Source organism: Falco cherrug, chromosome 5 (genome assembly GCF_023634085.1).
Source record: "Falco cherrug isolate bFalChe1 chromosome 5, bFalChe1.pri, whole genome shotgun sequence".
NCBI classification, from domain to species: Eukaryota; Metazoa; Chordata; class Aves; order Falconiformes; family Falconidae; genus Falco; species Falco cherrug.
The window spans coordinates 35,886,865-35,906,897 of NC_073701.1; the positions used below are offsets into that span (position 1 = coordinate 35,886,865).

Here is a 20,033-nt window from a genome sequence, read left to right on the forward strand (position 1 = left end):
TACGGAAGATCAGTGTTTATTTTTAACAATTACATTGACGAATTATATTGTAGTCACTGCAAAAGCGATTTTCATAGGTTTTCCGATTGCTTCCATCTGAAAATTGTAAGTCATATTCAGCGCAGAGAAGCCTGCAAAATGAAAGGACTGTAGGTATTTCGGACCGAGCTGCCTGGAGCGCCACAGCCTGCAAAGCCTCAGGCCCTGTTCCAAAGGAACCCGCAGCCAGCTCACAAAAACATGAAGGGGAAAATGCCGCTTCATGGAAGCCGACAGCCAAGCTCCTCTCAGCCCCTAATGAACGCCAGATTCCACCCGTAAAACACGCGTGGGCTGAGTAATGAGGGGAGCGCGGGGACCACTGGCCACCCCCGGGTTGCCCTGACGCCATCAGGGGCCAGCCTCCGCAGCTGAGGGCAAGGCCTGACGAAACATGGAGGCTGGCAGGAGAGAGATGGGCCACAAATCCCCCTCCCCCCAGCCCACCACGCTGCGCTCCCGCCGTGTGCGGAGAGAGACGGGGGCACAGTCGGCGGGGCGCGGGGGCCAGCCGTGCTGTCGCCATGGGCCACCTTGACCGCACCGTCCTCCCTTTCCCTTCACGGCCTCGCCCGGCCCCGTCACGCGCGCAACTGCGCGGGCCACGTGGGGCCCGGCAGAGCACGCACACCGCCCCGCCCCGCCCACCCGCTCGCCCCGCCCGTCACCTCCCTCCCCGCCCCACCTCCGCTCTCCAGAAAGACAGACAGTGAAATCAACCAATCAAAGGCACTTCATTCCCCTCCCCTCCCCCACGCGGCCACCCCAATGCCTACGGTTGCTGTGTCATCCGGCGGCTGACATCGGGGGCGGCTGCCAGTTGGCTGCGGAGGCGCCGGCGTCCCGCCAATGGCCTAGTGAGCAGCACGACCGACATCTTCCCTGCCCAATAGTTGTTTCAGGGCGGGCATACCCGTGAAGGGAGGGGCGGGGCAAGTGGTAAATGTCGTTGGGGTCGGTAGGGAGTGTGGCGTTATTGCCGTTCCGCGGCGGGGGCACTTGGTGCCGCAGAGCGGCGACAACCGCGGCCGGATTCGGTATCACGTGTGCCCGTCACAGTGCCCCGCCCTTGGGGCCGGCAAGTGAAGTAGGCACCCTGACGTAGCCTCCCCTCCCGCTTCGGCTGAGAAGGGCCCCAACGTCGCCGCGAAGAGGCCGCCAAGGAGAGCAGCTCGGTGGGCGGATCTTCGCGCCGCTACGGTGTAACGGGCACATCCCTTCTCCAATGGTGTCCGAGGGTGCGACCCTCAACCCAATCCGTACGGGGCAAGTAGGGGCGGGCGCGCTGGTGCCCCATTTAAGGCGCAAATCTCGCAGCCAACTGGCAGAAAGGAAGAAGGGGTAGGAGCTAGTGAGGGTTGCTAAGGGGGCAATTTTAACTGATGACAGTCAGCCAGTGCAGCCAATCAGTGAAGCTGTAGTGACTCGACAGCCCAATTAGACGCGTTGAGAGGCGGGTGTTCTGCTGTGATTGACGTGGGCCGTGGCTAATGGGCGGAGAGATCTCCGAGGCTCTTCCCAATAGGCAGCGTGTAGGGGCGGAAAGGTGAGCGGAGGGAGAAGACGAGCAAGAGGGGTGGCCAATCAGCATAGGGGTCGGCGGGGCGCCGTCCAATGGGCGGCGCGAGGGGCGGTGCGGGGGCGTGTCTCGGTGTGTTTGGGTTCGTGCTCCTCGGGGGAGGGAGACGGCGGCGAGGAAAGTTTTTTTTTTTTTTTTTTTTTTTCGGTGGGGTTTTTTCGTAGCGGGGGGGGCGTTTTTCGCAGCTTCTTCGCGTTTGTTTCCTGGCTTCGTGTTTCGCGGACGGGTGGAGCCGCCCCCGGCACTGAGAAGAAGGGGGCTCAGCGCACCGCGGCGGCGCCTCAGCGGTGAGTGCAGGACAGGCCCCCCCATCACCCCCCCTTCCCCAGGCGGAGGGCGGGCGGTCGGGCCGCGGGCCTCCCTCAGGGCCCTTCCCGCCTTCAGGACCCTCGCGCCGCCGCTGAGGGGGCCTTTGGCGCCGGCCGCGCTCGCCCCCTCCCCCGTTCCCCAGCTGCGGTGCCTTGTGGGGGGGGGAGGGGAGGAGGGGGGGCCGGGCCGGCGGGAGGGGCCCCGAGCGGCGGCTCAAGGGCGCTGCCCCAACGGCGCCGGGGCTGCTGCTGCTCCCCCCTCCTCCACCCCGGCAGCGCCTGTCCCGGGGCAGAGTCGGGCTTGCGCCGCCCCCTCCCCGCCGCCCGCCTCACGTGCGGCCGTCGCGCGCCGCGGCTGCGCCCCGCCGCCCCCGAGGGTCCCCCTGCCGCCCCCTCCGGTTTTCCCGACAGGGCCCCGGCGGGACGCGCGGGCCGCCCTGAGGCCGCTCCGCTGCCCGGCGCCGTGGCGCGCAGCGCCGTGCGCTCGGCTGGCTGCCGAGCCCGGGGAAGAGCCGCCGGCTCGCCCAGGCCGGGCAAAATGTGCAACGGCGGAAAGACCCAGAGGAGCCTTTTTGTGGCTGGGGGGAAGAGTGCTTTTGTGTGGTGTGGGGACAGTCCTGTGGTTACGTTGATACCACTACAAACCGCACTGGATGTGTTGAACATGATGCTAGTTGAAATGTGTGTATGTGGGTGGGAGGGAGTGACCGTGCTCAGAGGTGTGTCCCAGGCGGAAAAAAAAAGTTTCCCCAGCTGTTTGTAGCAAAATGAGCGAATGTTTGTTTCTGGAGGCACTTCACTGGCTGTGGATAACGCTGCTTGTAGCATGGTATCTTGCAAGCTCAAATCTGCTTCGTGCACGTAGGAGTATCTGCTACAGGATATAACGGAGGCTTGTTGAATAAAACCAGGTTTCAACAAAGTCTTTTCCTAGCTAGACATGCTTACTACTGCAAATGATACGTCATTTTTCCATGTTTAACATTTCACTAACCTGAAGAATATCTGTTAAGATACCTCTCAACAAAGTTAACCAGTTTCTCTTTCTGTTCACAATCCATAATTATTTTTTTGTAATCGTTATTTGTTAGGTTTCAGTGTCACATTTTCATCCTCTAAAACTAGTAAATTTTCCTGACAAATAGCAAGTAGATCTTTGGGGGTTGTGTAGCTCTGTACTTGAAAGGTCTGTTCTACTTGACAGTATTACTGGGAAATGCCATCCAGATGATCTGGGGTTTAGTTTCTGCTACAAATGCTGTGGTGGTAATACCTTAGATTCGCAGGGTTGTTAAATATGTGCACAAATACAAACAGCTTTGTAGTTAGTTTGGCTAAGCTGAAGTTGCTCAACGATTCCCTCCTCTCCTGTGGTGACTCTGTAATGGTACAAATTCCTTGGAATATGTGTGCTGTTGAGAAGCTTGCTGTCATCAGCTGTGTTACCTGAGGTCCTGAATTTAAAGATAAAGTCAAGTTTTCCTACATGATCCACAGTTAGTGTAGGGACAGCCATGTAGATGTACCTCAGGGAGTGGTTTGTCAGGGTGACTCTTCTACCTGTGTTTAACTAAGCAGGAGGTAAAAGTATTCTTTTAATACTTTTAATAATTCTTTTAATAAAAAAATTCTGCAGCAAAGAAGTCACCCTTCAAAAAGTTGAGGCTGGGGAAGGGAGAATAGAGCCCAGAGTGGTAGTAAAACACAAAAAAATGTCTGTTAGCTTTTCTGCTGTGAAGTTCTGGGGGCACAAGGTGCAGGCACTTTTTTTTTTTTTTTCATAGAAACTAGATGAGGTTATCATTACACTTTTTGCTTTCATCTTGGTTAGCTATATTGCATGTAAATGTTTTATGAATATACAATTTTATGTAAAACTATACATATGTAGAGCATTAGCTCAGAAGTTTCAGCGCAATTGCTAGAATTCAAATGGTTGTACTACTCTTGTGAACTTGGTTTCAGTTTTCTTATAATGTTCTTATCGGGATACTTAGTAAAGGGAATCACTGCAATCCTGTAGCGTGGAAGTACTGGGGGAAAAATATTTAATGTAATTATAAACCAGTCAGTGTCTCTTGATTATGAATTAGTGTGTTACTGCAATTTCTGTATGGCTGCAAATTTAGCTGGAAATCTGAGCTTTCCTTTAAATAATAAGCTCAAATATTGGGAAATAAAAATCTTGAAACTGAATAAAAGAAAAAACCAACCCAAACAAACTTCATCTACCAGAGATTGTGTGACTGAGTAGTCCAGTGAAACATTTGGGTAGAATGTATGTCATGCCTCTGTTTGGTGGTGAGTGTTTGATCATTAAAACATGATGTTTGAGGATGACTTGAGGAGGAGAGAACTTCAGGAGAGAGTTTTGCATACTTCTGAGGTAGTGTATTTTACCTTAGATCTGTCTTCTGTTGTAGGAAGTAGGAAATTAGAAATAAATTAGTTTTTCAGAACTAATGTATAATATACATCATATATAGAGATAGCTGCATCTGTAACAGTGGCATGAATAGCTGCATCCAGAATGGTGGAAAGAATTGGAGGACTGCTATAGAATAAGATATTTGAAAATATGTTCGAATGGGGTTTGTTCTTTTTGAATTCTTGAGTGAGGTTTTTTGTTGGGGTATTTCCTCCAGTAAAGCTGGTGTATTTCTGCTTGCAGAAGAGACTGGATTTACAATTAAGCAGTAGGAACTGGAGATCATAGAATAAATCTGAGGAGCTTAGTTATTGACTTGAATGAGTTTATTAATAGTTTGCTTAATGGTTCAGTTACTTTATTCTCCATTTTCTGCAGAATGGTTGGATGCAGAGTCTCTTGTTCGTGTCATTTATTGCCATTATCGTGTTTATTTTCTCAGAATGTCTTTTTATACGTAGATAGTGTTTGGTTTGTGCAATAATAGTAATAGCGATTAACAGTTATTTTCCAGCTTCTTTGTGATGGCTTTCCTCAGTAATTGCTCTGTAGTGCTGCTATTAGATTCACAGGTTCTGTCTATACTGAAAATTTACAAATTCTGTGATACTTCTACTTACAGTGTACCTTACAGCTTATAGCTATTCAACTTTTTATTACTCAATTTTATTTTTCACTCAGCCAGTTTTTCTGTGTATAATTTCTGGATTAGTAAATGCATCATTATGAAGAACTGGCATTGTTTGTTTTTAAGTTTTCTGTCACCTCAGTGCTTATAAAATGTGTTTGCCTGATTTATCTCTGGAATTGCTTTTAAAGATCTATTTGTTGCAATTTCAGAAATTTTACTGGTGGAACATTATATTAGCTTGGGGAGACAATAGCAAGATGTCAGTTTTCAGTTCTAATAGTAAGAATTTAGCACACAGATTTTGAGCAAACACTTAGTTTGCTCAAATTGTTTGACCAGATGTGGTAGAGTAAGACATGGATCCTTGCTGATAGTCTTCCTTAGCTTAACATTTACTGTCTTTCTCCCTTTTCAGATATATTATATATGTGAAGTTTACTTGTTCTTTCAGCAAACTGTGTGGAATAGGGACTGAAGAAATTTGGTTTGATTTCCTGTGAATCTAAACTAAACTTTCTGCTACTGTCTGCTAATAAAAATAGGGGCACTTTTAAGTAGTTGGTCCAGCTGTCACTGTCAGACAACTAGTTGCCTGTTGGTATTTCTGCTTGTGAGGTGACTAGGGTAATAGTAATCGAGATAATTCTGATTGCTGTTCCCTGTAACTTTCAGTGGATAGTAAAACTCTTATGCTTCCTTACATTTCTCTGCTTTACTGTTCATACCCTCTTTGTGTTGTACTTTTTTTTTTTCTCTCTAGAGAAGTAAGCATGCTTTGCTGCAAAGATGTGGTGTTTTTATTTTTTCTCCTTTAGAGCAATAGGCAGTGAGTACATTAAGTAATTTTTCCCTTTGCCTTCTTATAGCAGTAAGATGGAGAGGTTGGTTTTGCACTTATGGTTTGCATCATGTTGTAGGGGAATGTTCTGAGGTTTTTAAGTTCTCATCAGTGTAAGGGTTGTGGTTGGAGTTTGGATGTTCTCCGTGTTTACCATGTAGTGAGCTATGGAGATGACCTTTTCCAGTTTCAGCTAGTCAGTACGGATTGCATTTCTGGGCCTTGCCAGCTTTAGTAGTTCTGAAATCGGATATCTTGCATGTATTTCCTGACTTAATGTCTGTGGATTAGAAAAAAACACAATAGTTTCTCTGTGAAAAAATCTGGGAAGAAAACTGATGTTCTGAGACTTCCACTGTTTAAAAACTTTATCTGTTTAAAAGGGTAAAATGATCTGAAAGTAGCTCTTACCCAGTTTAGCTTTTAGGCCTGTGGAGAAATGGCAGGTACTGTAAGGCAGCAGTCACACTGCACGCTATATAGGACAGCGGTCAGAGTTAAGTGTGTAAAGTATAAACTGGTAGTCAATATAGTTTGACCCGGTTGGGCAGAAGATTGAAGGCTGAAAAGCTAATTAGCGGATAAAAGGATAAGAAACAAAGTTGCAAAACAAATAGTTGATAATTTTAGATAGCTTGACAGAAGGTTAGGCAAAAGGTGATAAGCTAACACTGTATAAATGAGCAGTGAAGTAGAAGTCATTAATGTTTTTACATGAACTTAATTTTTATGATTTCCTCATCGCTCTTGACAGCATTAAAAAAATACTATAGTGAACAACAGCCTGACAAAGGGTTTTTTAGTAGTGTATTCATTTTTTTCAGTAGTGAAGTTTGTTCTGTATTAGCAGAAATTTATTTGATGCTATTTGATTTGCTAGTGGTCTACAAAGAACATAGTTTTTATAAATACCGTTAACTTTATTTTCAGTTTAGAGACTTTTAGATTCTAGCCTCTATTTTGCTAGTTGAAAATGCTTCTTCCTGTTCCTCTGATCATCCTGTATCCTAGGGTTGCAGGGTTTTTTTTCCACTTGAGTCTTTTTTTTTTTTTTTCTTACAGCAAACATTGGTCATGCCTTGCAGTTCTCCACTGTTTTGTGTGGCAGAAGTAGACTTTTGAGAAAGTTTCACAAGTTAAATTGAAAGTATGATTTTAAATCAAGAAACTAAATGTTTGAAATGCTGTATGCCGGCATTCTTGTTTTAAGACTATAGTCTATTAAGTCTGCACATGATCAGAGTTGAGAAACATCTGGGCTGCTCTAAGGCAGTCATTACTGACTTTCCTGGCCCTGTGACCTCTGCAAAAATCTCATGGCTCTCACACACATGGTAGGAATGGGGTTCACCTCTAGGAGATAAAGTAACTCTCCAGGGCCTTGTCAGTCTACTAAACATGCTTTGGCCCTAAGGTGATCCACCAATGTTAACGGGAGTAGGCCCTCTTGTCTTACTGCTTCTTGCAGCCAAGAGATATAAATTACCCAGGTACCTTGTGTCAGCACAGTCTAGTTATAAACTTGGATGTCTTAGGAGCTGTGTGTGGCTGAAGACACACAGGTTGTCCAGCTCTTAGCTTGTATGTATGAAGACCTTTTACTTCTCTCCTGGGATCTATGTTGGATCTTTAGAAAAAGTCTGGTAAGTCTTTCTGGAGACATTTGAAATGCCATGGAGTGTGCTTTATTTTCTCACTACAGCTGACAGTAGAATCTGCTTTTTATACAGCAGTACCATAACTTTGTGATTTAAAAGTTTTTCCAGAAGTTAGATTTTTGTAGAAGCTTTAATCGCCTATACGTACTTTCTTTACTAATACAGTGCAGTGCTACTTCAAATGTCTGAGGATTCTGTTGCTTGCACACTGTGACTTAAGAAACCAAAAATTAATATTAGTGGATGCAACTAGTTTGAGGAGCAATGTCTTTAATATAAAACCTAGAGAAAGTATTAATATCAGTTTTTGATGAAAAAAAAATTTGCCCCCATGATAGAGGAAGAGAATGTGTCCCCTTACCCCAGCTTCCTACAGATTCAGAAATATTCTTCTCTGCTAAATGGATTATGATCCATCCTTGACTTGAAGTGGCTGAAAATAACTCTCAGAAGGCCATAATACATGTTGCATGAAATAGTTGCTTTACAACATTGTCAGCTACTTTTGTGGGTTTTAATATTCTTCTTTGTGACCCCCTCTAGAATTCTTACATGTTGAGATTTTTCCCAGATGTGATTGTGTGATTATAATGATATTCTTATATTGCTGTAAACATAGCAATTTAACTCTGTGCTGGGCACATGCTTTTTCTGAAATTCTTGTTTAGGTTTTTTTGTTTTGTTTAAGTTCAGCTTAAACTGCTTCTAAGTAAGAAGCTAAAAAAAGAGCACTTTGGCACAAATGGGTGTCCACACAGGAAGTTTTACTATTACAGCCATTGTAATTTAAATTCATATCCTTCCGTATTAAATTGGGCTCTGAGAAGAATTTGTTTCAAATTAGCTTTCTAACTTGCTCTGTTTGTCAAACAGCTAAGCTTCTGCCTTGTCAGATTTTATTTGCATTGTACCGATTGTCTATTTTTGCAATTGGAGATGCAGATGAGTATTTGAGAACAGGAATGAAAAAATATTGAGCCACAGTACTTGTATGGAACTGTTCATCAAAATACAGACCATTTTTCATTGGCATTGATAAAATAAGTCAATATTTCATATTTTTGAAAACTTTCTCACATTGGGAGTTTTTAAAGATGGATACTGTCTTAATACTAAATTCCTCTAACCCTTACATTGTCTTTTTTTGTGGTGATTTTATACAGGCACAGCTCATGTATTTCCTATAGCCCTTCAAAACAAAGTGAGATATTAAAGCTTAAATAAAGGTGTTTTTTTTTTAATATAGCTGTGCTTTTTGCTTGGATAAATGCTCGTGTGCTTCAGGATCTGCTCATTCACTTTCAGTGGCTGGTGTGGTGACAGCATGAAGAACGTGCACATTCCAGTGTTTCTATTCTATTTAATAAAAGGTTAGGAGAACATTACCTGTGTTTCTGATGGCATTGACTTTGCTGAATGATACTTGAAAGGGGGAGAAACGTGGGATTTTTACTGCACAGATAGGTGTTTTCACTCACTTTTAAAACTATGTAGTTACAGTAAGCTGGTTGTCAATAACTTCCTTTGCTTGGCCTTTTTAATTGTTTGAGTGCACTGAGAAGCAACCAAAACTGGCCGATAATCTTCTCTTTTGTTGGAAGTTAACTCCTCTGGTTCTTCCATATTCAAAAACCATCTTTCTTTTCCCTGTCCTTGGCAATTCATTTATTGCAGAAAATAGATTCAAGTTGAGAAAGGCTTCCTGTTGGTTGGAAAGTAAATTAGTTTGTGGAGAAGTGTCTCAGGGTGTTACAAAAATCCTAACCAGGAAAACTCTCCAAACCAAATGATAGTTTAGAAACCCGACATTGATTTATTGCAGTGCTGGCTGCATGGGGGATCTTTCCTGCTAACATGCACACCAAGTTACTCGAGGGTAAACATTATGTACGGTAGAGTACTTGCATATGCATAGCACATTACATATTTATTTTCATTTATGCACAGGATTGGTTAGATGTTTCTGGCTTCTAATGCAAATCAGCACGCATCCTCAGACAGCACTGCTGAAGTTTTTTACCCACTATGAGTGCTCCGGAAGCGGGGGTTTGCCCTCTTTTAGGGGGAGGGGGGTGCTATTTGAGTTGCAGATCGTGATCTCCCACTACCACAATTACCTTTGTCATACTTCCAACTAATTTTCTGAGTATTGCAGCACCTTATCAGCTTACCTTCTCTCTTTCTGTATAATTAATGGTGTTCTTATTGTTATCTGTTCTTTGTTTCCAATGATTTGCTCCCTTGATTAGAAGTCCTTTCATTCATGAGTTTTGAGAATTTGGTATGGTGGGTACTTGAGAGGGTAAGTCATTTAACAACTTCAGAGGTTGGGTCAGCTTGACCTAAAGTTGTGCGTGTTCCTGTTTTAACTAAATCAGAGTTTGGTAATTCTGAAATTTAGGAGATGTTCACCCTTTGGGACTTGTATATATTCATATATCACATAAGTCTTGCGCTCTCCGAACTACTCTTTAATTGCAGCAATACAGCACTTCACGATACAGTATAACATAACATGGAAGCATACAAATATAGCAATCATGAGTACAATAATTACAATTAACTTTTTAATCCATAGGTGTAAGTTAGGTAACTGGGATGTTAGTCAGTCCAAACTTCCTGAAATCCACAAGAGGTACCATCTTTCTGGATCTCATGCAACATTTTCGTATGTTTCCAAATCTGTTTTATGTCGGTAGAAATTCTCCGACTTCCATCCACATACTCACAACAACTAGTATTAACAATAGTACAAACTCTGCCCTGGGATGCCAACATCATATCTAATGCCATTCTATTTTGCATAGCTATATGAGCTATTTCTGAAATTTCTTCCTGCAAAGCCTTTGTGACGTTTGTAATGTCGCTGGCTATCCTCTCATTGCTTTTTCCAATTCAGCAATCCCCAAACAAGGAATAATGCACCTAGCAAAAGAGTGAAATCCAATGGGTTTTCCTATAAGGGGGGGGGGGGGGGGGGGGGGTTGACTTGCCTATAGCTCCGCAGGTAAGTTACTAACAACAGATTATTATCCAATTTCTCAGCTGTAGTTATATTGGGGGGAAAATCTCTCCCAATGTACAAATGCCTGACCGTCTTGGTGGTAAAGCTTTTTGTGCTACACTGCCATATATCCAATACCACCCAGTCCCCAACAGAACGTTCCAGTACTTAGTCATAGTTAATTCTGACGGATTTGTCAGCTGCGTTGACCAATCACAATGTGGGTAGTGCCCCACAAATAACCTGAGCTCTATTTGTGTGTCTTGGTTTTATTTATACACCTTACGTCAGGCAGGTGTGGATTCAGTATTTGTCCAAGTTTGGAGGTCAGTCTTGTTCCAGTTAGTGTATTTTTGGTCTTACCTGCAAGCTATTCCAATTAGTATTGCTATTCCATTCAGGACTAACTAGAGGAATTCCTTTATGAGTGTTTTCAGGGAAATGGGTACATACCCAATACTGTGTCTTATTAATAACCTTCATTGATCTTTCCACAATTTTCAAATAAGTATGCTGTGTCCGTGAGTTCTCCTATACCACATAACAGGCAAAATTCTGTACATTGGTAAAACATGTTTAAACAAGTATCTACAAAGAAATAGTGTTAACAAACTCAAATCTCCCTGTATACAATCCAAATTTATATAGTGTCTTATTTTAGTTAACTTTCATGCTGCCTGGCAGTATTGCAAGAGACCCAACCTAGAACTTCATTACTCTCAAGTTAGTTTCAAGTGTTAAGGTCCTTCTTGCTTGACAGTCCACTCTGGCAAAGTAGTTGGCTTAAACCTGCTGTGATGAATCCCTCCATGGATAACTTCAAGCCTGACAGCAGTGTAGGTAATAAGTAATATCTGGAAAGGTCCTTTCTACTTCTCTTTCAAATGTAACCACGTTCTCAGATACACTTATCTCTGAGTCAGGAAGGATGCACCAGCATGTCCAATGGTACAGGTGTATAGGTATATTCAACAGAGAACAATGAGGAAAGAGTCTTCCCCAAAGACAGTATATTCAGTTAGCTCCCAATCATCAGAAATATTAATTTGGTCTTCCTTTCCTGTTCAATGTACAGCATACAGTCTTCCATAGAATACTTCAGATGGGCTCACCTTTTCCTAACTTCTGGGGTGATTCTGATTCTCATTAAAGCAATAGGTGAAACATCTATCCATTTTAAATTAGTTTCTTGACATAATTTAGCCAATTCTTTCTTTAAAGACCTATTAATCCTATTTACTTTCCCACTAGACTGGGGTCTCCAAGGTGTATGTAAATCCTATTTTATTCCTGAAAGGGCAGAAACTGTCTATTACTTCTGCTATAAAGTGTGAGTCTCTGTTTGATGAACTTCCACTTGGAACTCCAAATCTTGGTATAATCTCATTTAATAGTTTGTTACCTAGAGCTGCTTTGGTTTGGCATGAAAAGCTTCAGGCCATCATGAAAAGGTATTTACCAATACCAAAAGATATTTATAATTACTGCATTTTGGTAATTCAGAAAAATCCATCTGCCAATATTACCCCAGAATATTCCCTTTTCTTTACCTTTCCAGGTGGAGGTCTTAATTCCACTTCAGGATTATTTTACAACATATTAAATGTTGGTTTACTATTTCATCAGCATAGCTTTGCATGTTTGGACCTATTGCATATCTTGTAACACTTGCAATTATAACATCTGCTTCCATATGAGTTTCTTTATGTGTCTGCTGTAGCAACTTCCACGTTATGGAAGCTGTTACTAAACACTGTCCAGTAGATGCTACCCACCACCCATCTGAAGTCCTTATATGTTTTAGCATCTTGGCTAATTCATTCTCCTTTTCATTGTATTTGGGCGGTTCAGTTCTCACTAGGTTTTGAGGAATCAAGGTTCTCATTATTGTTTTGTTGGCTGCCCTCTTTGCTATTTCATCCACCTTACAATCAATTCCCTTGTATGACCTCAGTACGTCCAGGTTGGTGAGCCTTAAAATGAATTACAGCCAACTTCTTGGGTTTTTGAACAGCTTCTAGTAATTTCAGTGTTTCTGATCCATGCTTAATAGGTGACCTTTGTGGGGTTAAAAGTTCTTTCTTCTCATACTGCCCCATGTGCATGTATCACTCTGAAGGCATATTTAGAAAGTATATGTATGTTTGCTTATTTATCCTGTGACAATGTCAAAGCTCTAGTCAAGGCAGTTAATTCAGCTTTTTATGCTGAAGTATTTGATGACAAGGGTTATGATTCAATCACACCCTCAAAAGTTACCACTGCATATCCAGATGGTCATTCTCCCTTCAGCATAAAGAGTCCACTCCAGATTTTCCAGTCAAACATCCTTCAAATCTGGCCCGCTGGAAAAGACTTGTTCAGTAGTTAATATACAGTTATGCTGTAGGTTTGTATCATCAGGTACCAGCAACAAAGTACCAGGATTCAAAGAGGTTGTTACCTTTAAACTTACATCGTCCAGTTCCAATAATATTGCTTGATGTTGGATCATTCTACTAGGCAATAATAGTGGTGTCCTTGTTCCAGCACTGAGGTCACAGTATGTGGTACAAGTCTAAGTCTCTAATCCAGGTTTTTCTTCCGTTTTCATAGGGTATTGTTCCGGTCATCCCCCCCACCCCTTGTTTTTCTTATCGGTTTGGAGTTCTGTTTTAATTCTGCCTTTATTGGTGTGGTGTTAGCTTTCCCTGGTACTTCAGTAGCCTATATCAACAGAAATACAGCATCCAGGATTTTTTAGAAGATTTCGGGTTCACTTCATTGTTCCCGTTGCTGTAGATACATTTGCACCTTCCAGATGTTTTTCCCGTGGGATATACAACTGAATGGAAATCTCAAAAAAAAGTTATTTGAGCCTGTAGTTTACTAAGTAAATCTGGACCTAAGAGAGGTGTAGGGTATTCCAGCATATACAAGGACTGATGTATTAAAGATTTACTTTCAATTTGATATACCATTGGTTTCAAAATTTTTTTATTCTTTAATTCTCTCTTTTCAGTAACCCCAACAACTGGCGTATTAAATTTACTGAGAAGCCCCTACAACTAGTTACAATGGAATAAGTTGCTCCTATATCTATTCAAGAAGTCTACGGTTTCATTTCCCAGCTTCATTGGCAGCAGGGGATCCTGCTAGGGATGCCTCCAAATTCACCCCCAGTCTCTGTCAATTGGAATCTTCGTACCAATCGTAAGCAGGTCTGTCTCTGGAAGAGATGCAGACAGGGTATCCAGTCAGCTGATTGTTTCTTTGGACATTCGTTTTTCCAGTGTCCTTTTTCTTTGCACTGATCTTTCCTCAAAGGGTTTCTATTCCTTGTATTTCCTCCATTCTTTGCCCTCTTCCATGCCCTCATCCTTTCAGGAAACCTCTTCTCCATCTCAGGATGGAGCTTGGGCTGGGGTAAATGTGGTTGCTGAAATTTGTTTGTTTCTTGTTTACTTTCTCTTTCATTTTTTGCCCTCTTTCCAATTCCTTTCTGTTGTTATAAATCTTACAAGTAATTTCTGTCAACTGAGATTGACATTCCAGACATACCACCTACTTTTTGCAACTTTCTTATATCTGCAGCACAAAGTAGTAAAAGTAATTGATTCTGTAATTCTCTTCCCTAGCTTTTTCTAGCACCGTTCTTTTTCCTTAGGCAAAAATCTCTCCCTATTACAAACACTATCCTGAAACCATCAGTTGCGCATCCCCTTCTTCATTCTTCATTTTCAAACACCTTTTCCCAATACTGCAAGCAGAACAACACAGAGGCAATTTCTTTTTATCCTCCATCATCATTGACACATTAGAATAAAATATAATAAATTTATATTTCTTTCTTGTTTCATGATAACTTCTCAAGGCAAAAAAATAAAATCCACAAATGGGACTTCTTTTTCCTGTGCATCTACAAAACAATATTAATTTCAATACTGTATTATAATTTATACTTCTGTTCTTATGCCATTTATCCTGCTCATCAAAGGTATACAAGGGCCACCAGTGATTATGCTATTCTACTAATTTTTTTCTGAGGGAGGGGGTCACCCCCAAACTTGTTCCAGTATCTTAATACACAGCCCAATGGAGAACTCTTAAGAACAGCCCCCCCCAGTGGAATGTCCAGTTCCCATGTTACAAAGTTTTCAATATCACAAATACCCAATACTTAAACAAAATCTGACAGAAAAATCTGGCAAACAGAGTCCAAGAGAGACAAAATCCAGTAAACAATGTCCAACAAAGTTTCAGATTACTGATACACAAGATGGCAAACAATATCCCATCCAAATTTCAAATTACTAGTACCCAAAATCCAGCAGATAGTATCCAACAAAGGTTCAAATTCCCAATACCCAAAATTTGGACTCCAGGCATCCCTGTAATAGAGTAAGGATTTACACAGTTGTGCATTACATATATCTTGGTGGGACTCTAAGCCACCATGCCAATACTTGACAATGTGTATAATCATTTGCATATTCCTGTGGGACTCTAACCCACTCTCCAATATGACTTACCTGTAAGCAACCTGAGTATTTATGACTAATGTTTATTTCCCAGAGAGCTGTTGTGGAAACTCACCTGGCCAGGGAATCAGAGAGCCCTCCTGGTAATTCTGAAGTTTAGGCAACAAGGGGAAAAAGGTAGAAGTCCCATTGTATCAAATGTTTTTAATATTGGCCAGTAAGACATGGAAAACACTTCTGACAGCATAAGGTGCTGGTGGCCTCAGGGCAATAATACACTGACATAATTGGTCTGTTCTGTCTCCAGCTCTAACCCTGTGCTTACCCAATGCTGGATAATGTTACTTTCACCAGTTCAGGTAACTAGATAAGCTGGTACTGCTTTATGTATGAAAACTGTATATTAGCTTAAATTGCCCCCACTTCAGCTGGGTATGTAAACAGACTAAAAGTAACTTTAATTTTACAGAGTTTTAACTCAAAAAAACACCCTAATAATTTTTATTACTACAGTTTCAGGTTGAATGAAGGATGAGCAAAACCTAACATACAAAGGTGAAAAACTTTCAAACCTAGGAGCAAATGTAAAGAGTTAGGTTTTTAGATATGGTGGGAGACCTTGACTATGAAAATCAGTTGTTATGTATTGCAAGTAGGTAGCCTGAATGTAGGCTGGTATATTTTTGGTGGAAATAGTAAAGATTAGTTACCTATCTTTTAAATGACACTTTTAGACAGATTGGATTTGAATGTTGAAGAACTGTTTTGTGCCAAACCAAAAGACTGAAAATTTGGGGTCCTGGCCTCACATACACTTACTTTAGCAGGTCCAAAATTCTTCTTGCAAGTGGTTCCACATTCAGTAGTTCCTACTGAACGTGTTTATCAGAGATTGCAGTGTTGAAGACTAGGATTGTATCGCTAATAACTTTAATTTTGTTTTTAAATTCTTAAAAATAACGATAAAAATGAGCGTATTGTCTCATTTCTTTGAAGAATGTTAAGAAAAACATTGTTGAATATAGAGCAACTGTTGAGAATTAGCTTCCTATTCCTTTCTTAGGTGCCTAAATAGCTGAAAAGTAAAACTCAGATGGATGTCATGCTATAAATATTGATGAAGCTGAACTTGGCAGCTGGTTATGTTGAAAGTTGGTGTCTGCAATTATAGTTTAGAATTATTTGCTTAACAACTCAGTATTTGTGTTCTTTGACAATAATAGTGTTAAGGTCTTGGACTTTCTGCCTATATAATCATGTTAGTAGGAAGTCAGAATGTCTTTGTATAGAACAAATCCTCGGTTATTAATGATTAGAAATGTGATAAATACGGAACATTCATTTGGAAAATTCTGGGGTGTAAATTAGCAGGGTGAAGTAAAAAATTGTAGTTTAAGCATCGTTCTCCGATCATCCTGGTCCCCCTCCTGGCTCTGTCTTGGCTCAGCCTAGCTGTAAACATCTCCCCAAAGCAGGGTTACAGATTGTTGTGCTGTGGTCTAGAGCTGCTCTATGTACAGCATTGTGTGTGCATCTGCATGTCAGACCTGCAGTTGGAGTTAGCACCAATACAGCCACAGCCTCGCTGGTGTGTATTTCCTAACAACATAGCTCTTACTGTAAACGGTAATGAAACAGAAGGATAGTTTAACAGCGGAAACTTTGGTACTCTTCTACAGGAAGTTAATAAGAACTGAAGAGTTTGAAAGGTGCAGTATCTTCTGCTCCTGTGTTGCATTTGAACGATTTTTAGTAGTGCTGCCTTTAACTCTTGTAACTGCTGAAGTTGCCATTTAAACGTGTCAGTGGATGTCACCCCTCCCCCTTCTCTGTGCACATGCCTACTTACTATCTTACCAGTTTTAATTTAATTACTACTGCTGGTTTTGATAAATGTGCTGTTACATAGGACTTGGTGACTGTTACTTGTGGCTCAAAAGGAAACCTTCAATCCTGAGTTGTCTTTCACGGTATGAACAATTGCATGGGATGTTTCTGTTGGTATTATCAGCACTAAAGAAGTTATTTATAGCATTCAGGTTTAAAGTTGAGCTGTTGGGAGTTAGGCTTCTTTCTCATCGTAACATTTTGGTTAAGATGGAGAAAGACATTTAAAGTCTCTGGTCCAGTATAACATCCCCTCTCCCGTTCACCTTTCTTCCAGGAAACTCAGGTCCTCTGTATTCTGAAGACTTTCTGTCATTTTGCAAATGTCCTGAAATAAGGCTTGAAAGCATTGTACTGATTTTGCTTCTGCAGTGCTGAACTGCTGGGAATGCTAGTATACATGCATGGATTACTGGCACTTTTGAGTGTGTTGACTGCATCCCCACTTTTGCCACCAGGGCATCATTAAATTGCACGATAGTTATAATACTTATGGTAATGACTGCTTGTTACTAGGATTCCGAGTATTGCTACCATTATTATGTTGAAGCTTTATTAACTGTGTGAAGTAGTTCTTTTTTGTGACTGAAAAGCATTAGTTTGCAAGACTTAAGAGAACAGAAGATGAAGAGTTGAAAATAATGAGGTTTTTTTGTAGTGATAGTTTCTTTCCGATTTTGCTAAACAATTTCTTTCATTGTGTTGGCTGGATAAAACTCTGATATAGAGTGGAAAAAATAGCCAGTATTCTCAACTCACCGTTACTTATTCCCAGATGCTCCAGTCTTCACCAAAACTCTTGCTATGCATGCTGTCAAGATGACATTGTTGGTCAGTTTTCCCAACAACCTCAGTTTTGATAGTTTCCATAAACACTGTGGTAGAGTGTTGAAGGAGAAAAAGTAGAAATAGTTTTGAGGACATTCATTACATACATATATGTGTACATGCATATAAATGTGTGTATATGTACATGCTTCAGGCACCCTGAAAAGATAATGGGACAAAGCTCAACAGACTTCGGAAAACTTAATCAGTTGGCAGCCTTGGGCTGATTATAGTTGGGATGGAACCTTGATTACAGTTGAGAAGTAATGTGTATTGTATGATAGGCTGCTGAGGGGAAGTAGGGAGAAATACCTCTTATGTTCACTGTAACCTTTAACAGATTCTTATGCAAAATCAGTATGAGCAGGAAACAAGTGAATTTTTATGCTGCTTTGTGCAGTAAAAAGTGGCAACAGGTTGTAAGCAAATCATTTTTAAAAATACACTTTTCAAATTTTTTTTCCTTTAGTGGGAGGAGAATCATTTAGCACTTTGAGTGTTGTTTATGTAGATGTTTTGGAACATTGGGAAGGTGGCAATGCGATGTTCTGTCTTCAGCTCATGTTTCAAGGCTGTCTTCAGATTGAAGAGCTAGAAACAGGTTCTTCTAAATAGAAAGTCTGACTTGGGACCAGTTTTGTGCAGTCCAGGGCTGCCTTTCCTTAGTCAGCTTTTGAAAGTGATGATCTGGTAGCCAGTTGATCAAGAATATTTTTTTTGCTTTCCAAAGATTATATAGACACAAGTTAAGAAATATTACTCATTTGCTCAGGAAAAGTCCCATAGATGTTATTTGAGAAGTATCCTTCTGCACTTGTTTCTCATGTCCTCCTTAACATTGAATGAAAAGGGAAGATGTTCTTTAACAAAAAAAACCCCAAACAACAAACTCACTGATGATTGAATTTTCTTGAGCAGATCATGTTGTGTAATTGTCCATTTAGCAATAACACCCCCCCATCTTTGTGAGTGTTCTGATTTATGAAAGTGATTTACTAATTTATATTTGGGCTGTTGATGTGAAAGGATTTAAGTGCTGTGAATTGGAGCTTGTCTTCTGTACACAGAGGTTAATGACATAACTTCTGTATAGTCCTTCTATTCTAATGTTCCCATGGAAGGGGAGAGCAGACTAGTGTGTGTGGTATCTGTTCCAAGTTACAGTTATTTATCATGTTGTTGAAGGTGGCTGTGTCATATCTACATTAACAGCTGAACCATTTTCCATATAGTAAAAAAACCATCAGCGCCGAGAAGTTAATATTGAGCAGAATGTGATGTTATTCAGCCAACACTGAATTAAACATCATGGACATTTTATTCCATGTCGTGTTTTGCTGTAGTATACCATGGTGATTATGTGAAATACTCAGTTGCCATTACTCAGTGCTGTTCTCGAGGCTTTCTGCCTTTTCCCCATTCCTCCCAGCTGCTTTCTTTAGAGTCATATTTTTAGTTCATTTTTCCTTGAAGTGCTAATCCTTCCTGGATTTCCTTCCACCTCACTAATGCAAAGAGGTGGTTGTAAACAATGTGAAAGAAAGAGGTCATAAATCCTCTCTTAACTACCAGTAGTGTCTCTCCTTCTACTGAATTGTTTCTAATTGATTACACGTTGCATTTCCCTCTTCAGCCTTGAAAAGTGAAGTAGGGAAGGACTACCACAGTGACACCTGGATTGTCCTGGATAATTTTTATAGTAAATCATTACTGTTACGGTGCCAGTGTGCTGTAGATGAAAAAAACTTCAAATATTTCTGTATTGTTTTGAAGTTGTGAATGACTGTAAGCCAGCTTCCCAATATCCTAATTAGGTATGCAGTGGTTTTGTGTAGTTATGTCAGCAGCTAGTTTTTGTGAGGTGACATTTTTTAGACAGCTTGAGGTCCTTTGAACAGAGAGTGTGTTCTTGGTTGCTTTATCAGAATCATTCCACAACGTAAGTCAGAACTAAATTTAAGTTTAAAATTTGCTGCTGTCAAACATTTACTCACTTAGCAAAGGAACAGTTAAACCACAGTGGCAGCAAAGACCCCCTTTTGTCTCCAAATGCACTGTTTCTAGTCAGGAATCGTTTGAATGGAAATCATGCTAGAAAGATCTTCGTTAATGCTAGAAGCTCAGAAAAAAAAAAAAGACAGTTTATGGTAGCTAGTTCAACGACAGGAACAGTTTGTGACTAGATAATGCTGTACATTAAGCATGAGCAGTAGTCAACAAGATGATGCAGTAAACTTAGAAATGTCACTTGATGGTTACCTTCACAACAAACCTTTCTTTTATTGTGCTTGAATAATTGTAACTGGAATAGTTTAGATTTTTGTGATACTAATTTGGACATATAGTGGTAAACCAATAGATCTGGACTTCTCT

At 41.1% G+C, this 20,033-nt stretch overlaps 1 protein-coding gene and 1 long non-coding RNA gene across 10 annotated transcripts in view; one reads left to right on the forward strand and one right to left on the reverse strand.

The window, feature by feature from the left end:
* On the reverse strand, window positions 1-1,617 carry LOC129736263 (uncharacterized). Its single transcript, XR_008732606.1, has 2 exons — window positions 816-1,617; window positions 1-131 (listed from the first exon to the last, which is right to left on the reverse strand). It is a non-coding gene; the product is annotated as an uncharacterized LOC129736263 (long non-coding RNA).
* Window positions 1,617-20,033, forward strand: part of TNRC6B (trinucleotide repeat containing adaptor 6B) — a 153,536-nt gene continuing 135,119 nt past the window's right edge. For 7 of the 9 annotated variants that reach the window (XM_055712634.1, XM_055712639.1, XM_055712640.1 and 4 more), the window contains exon 1: window positions 1,779-1,905. The gene's annotated coding sequence lies outside the window, so the exon portion shown is untranslated. Of the gene's footprint in view, window positions 1,906-20,033 lie in introns of all 9 variants that reach the window. The other 2 variants (XM_055712653.1, XM_055712638.1) reach the window with 2 other exon arrangements.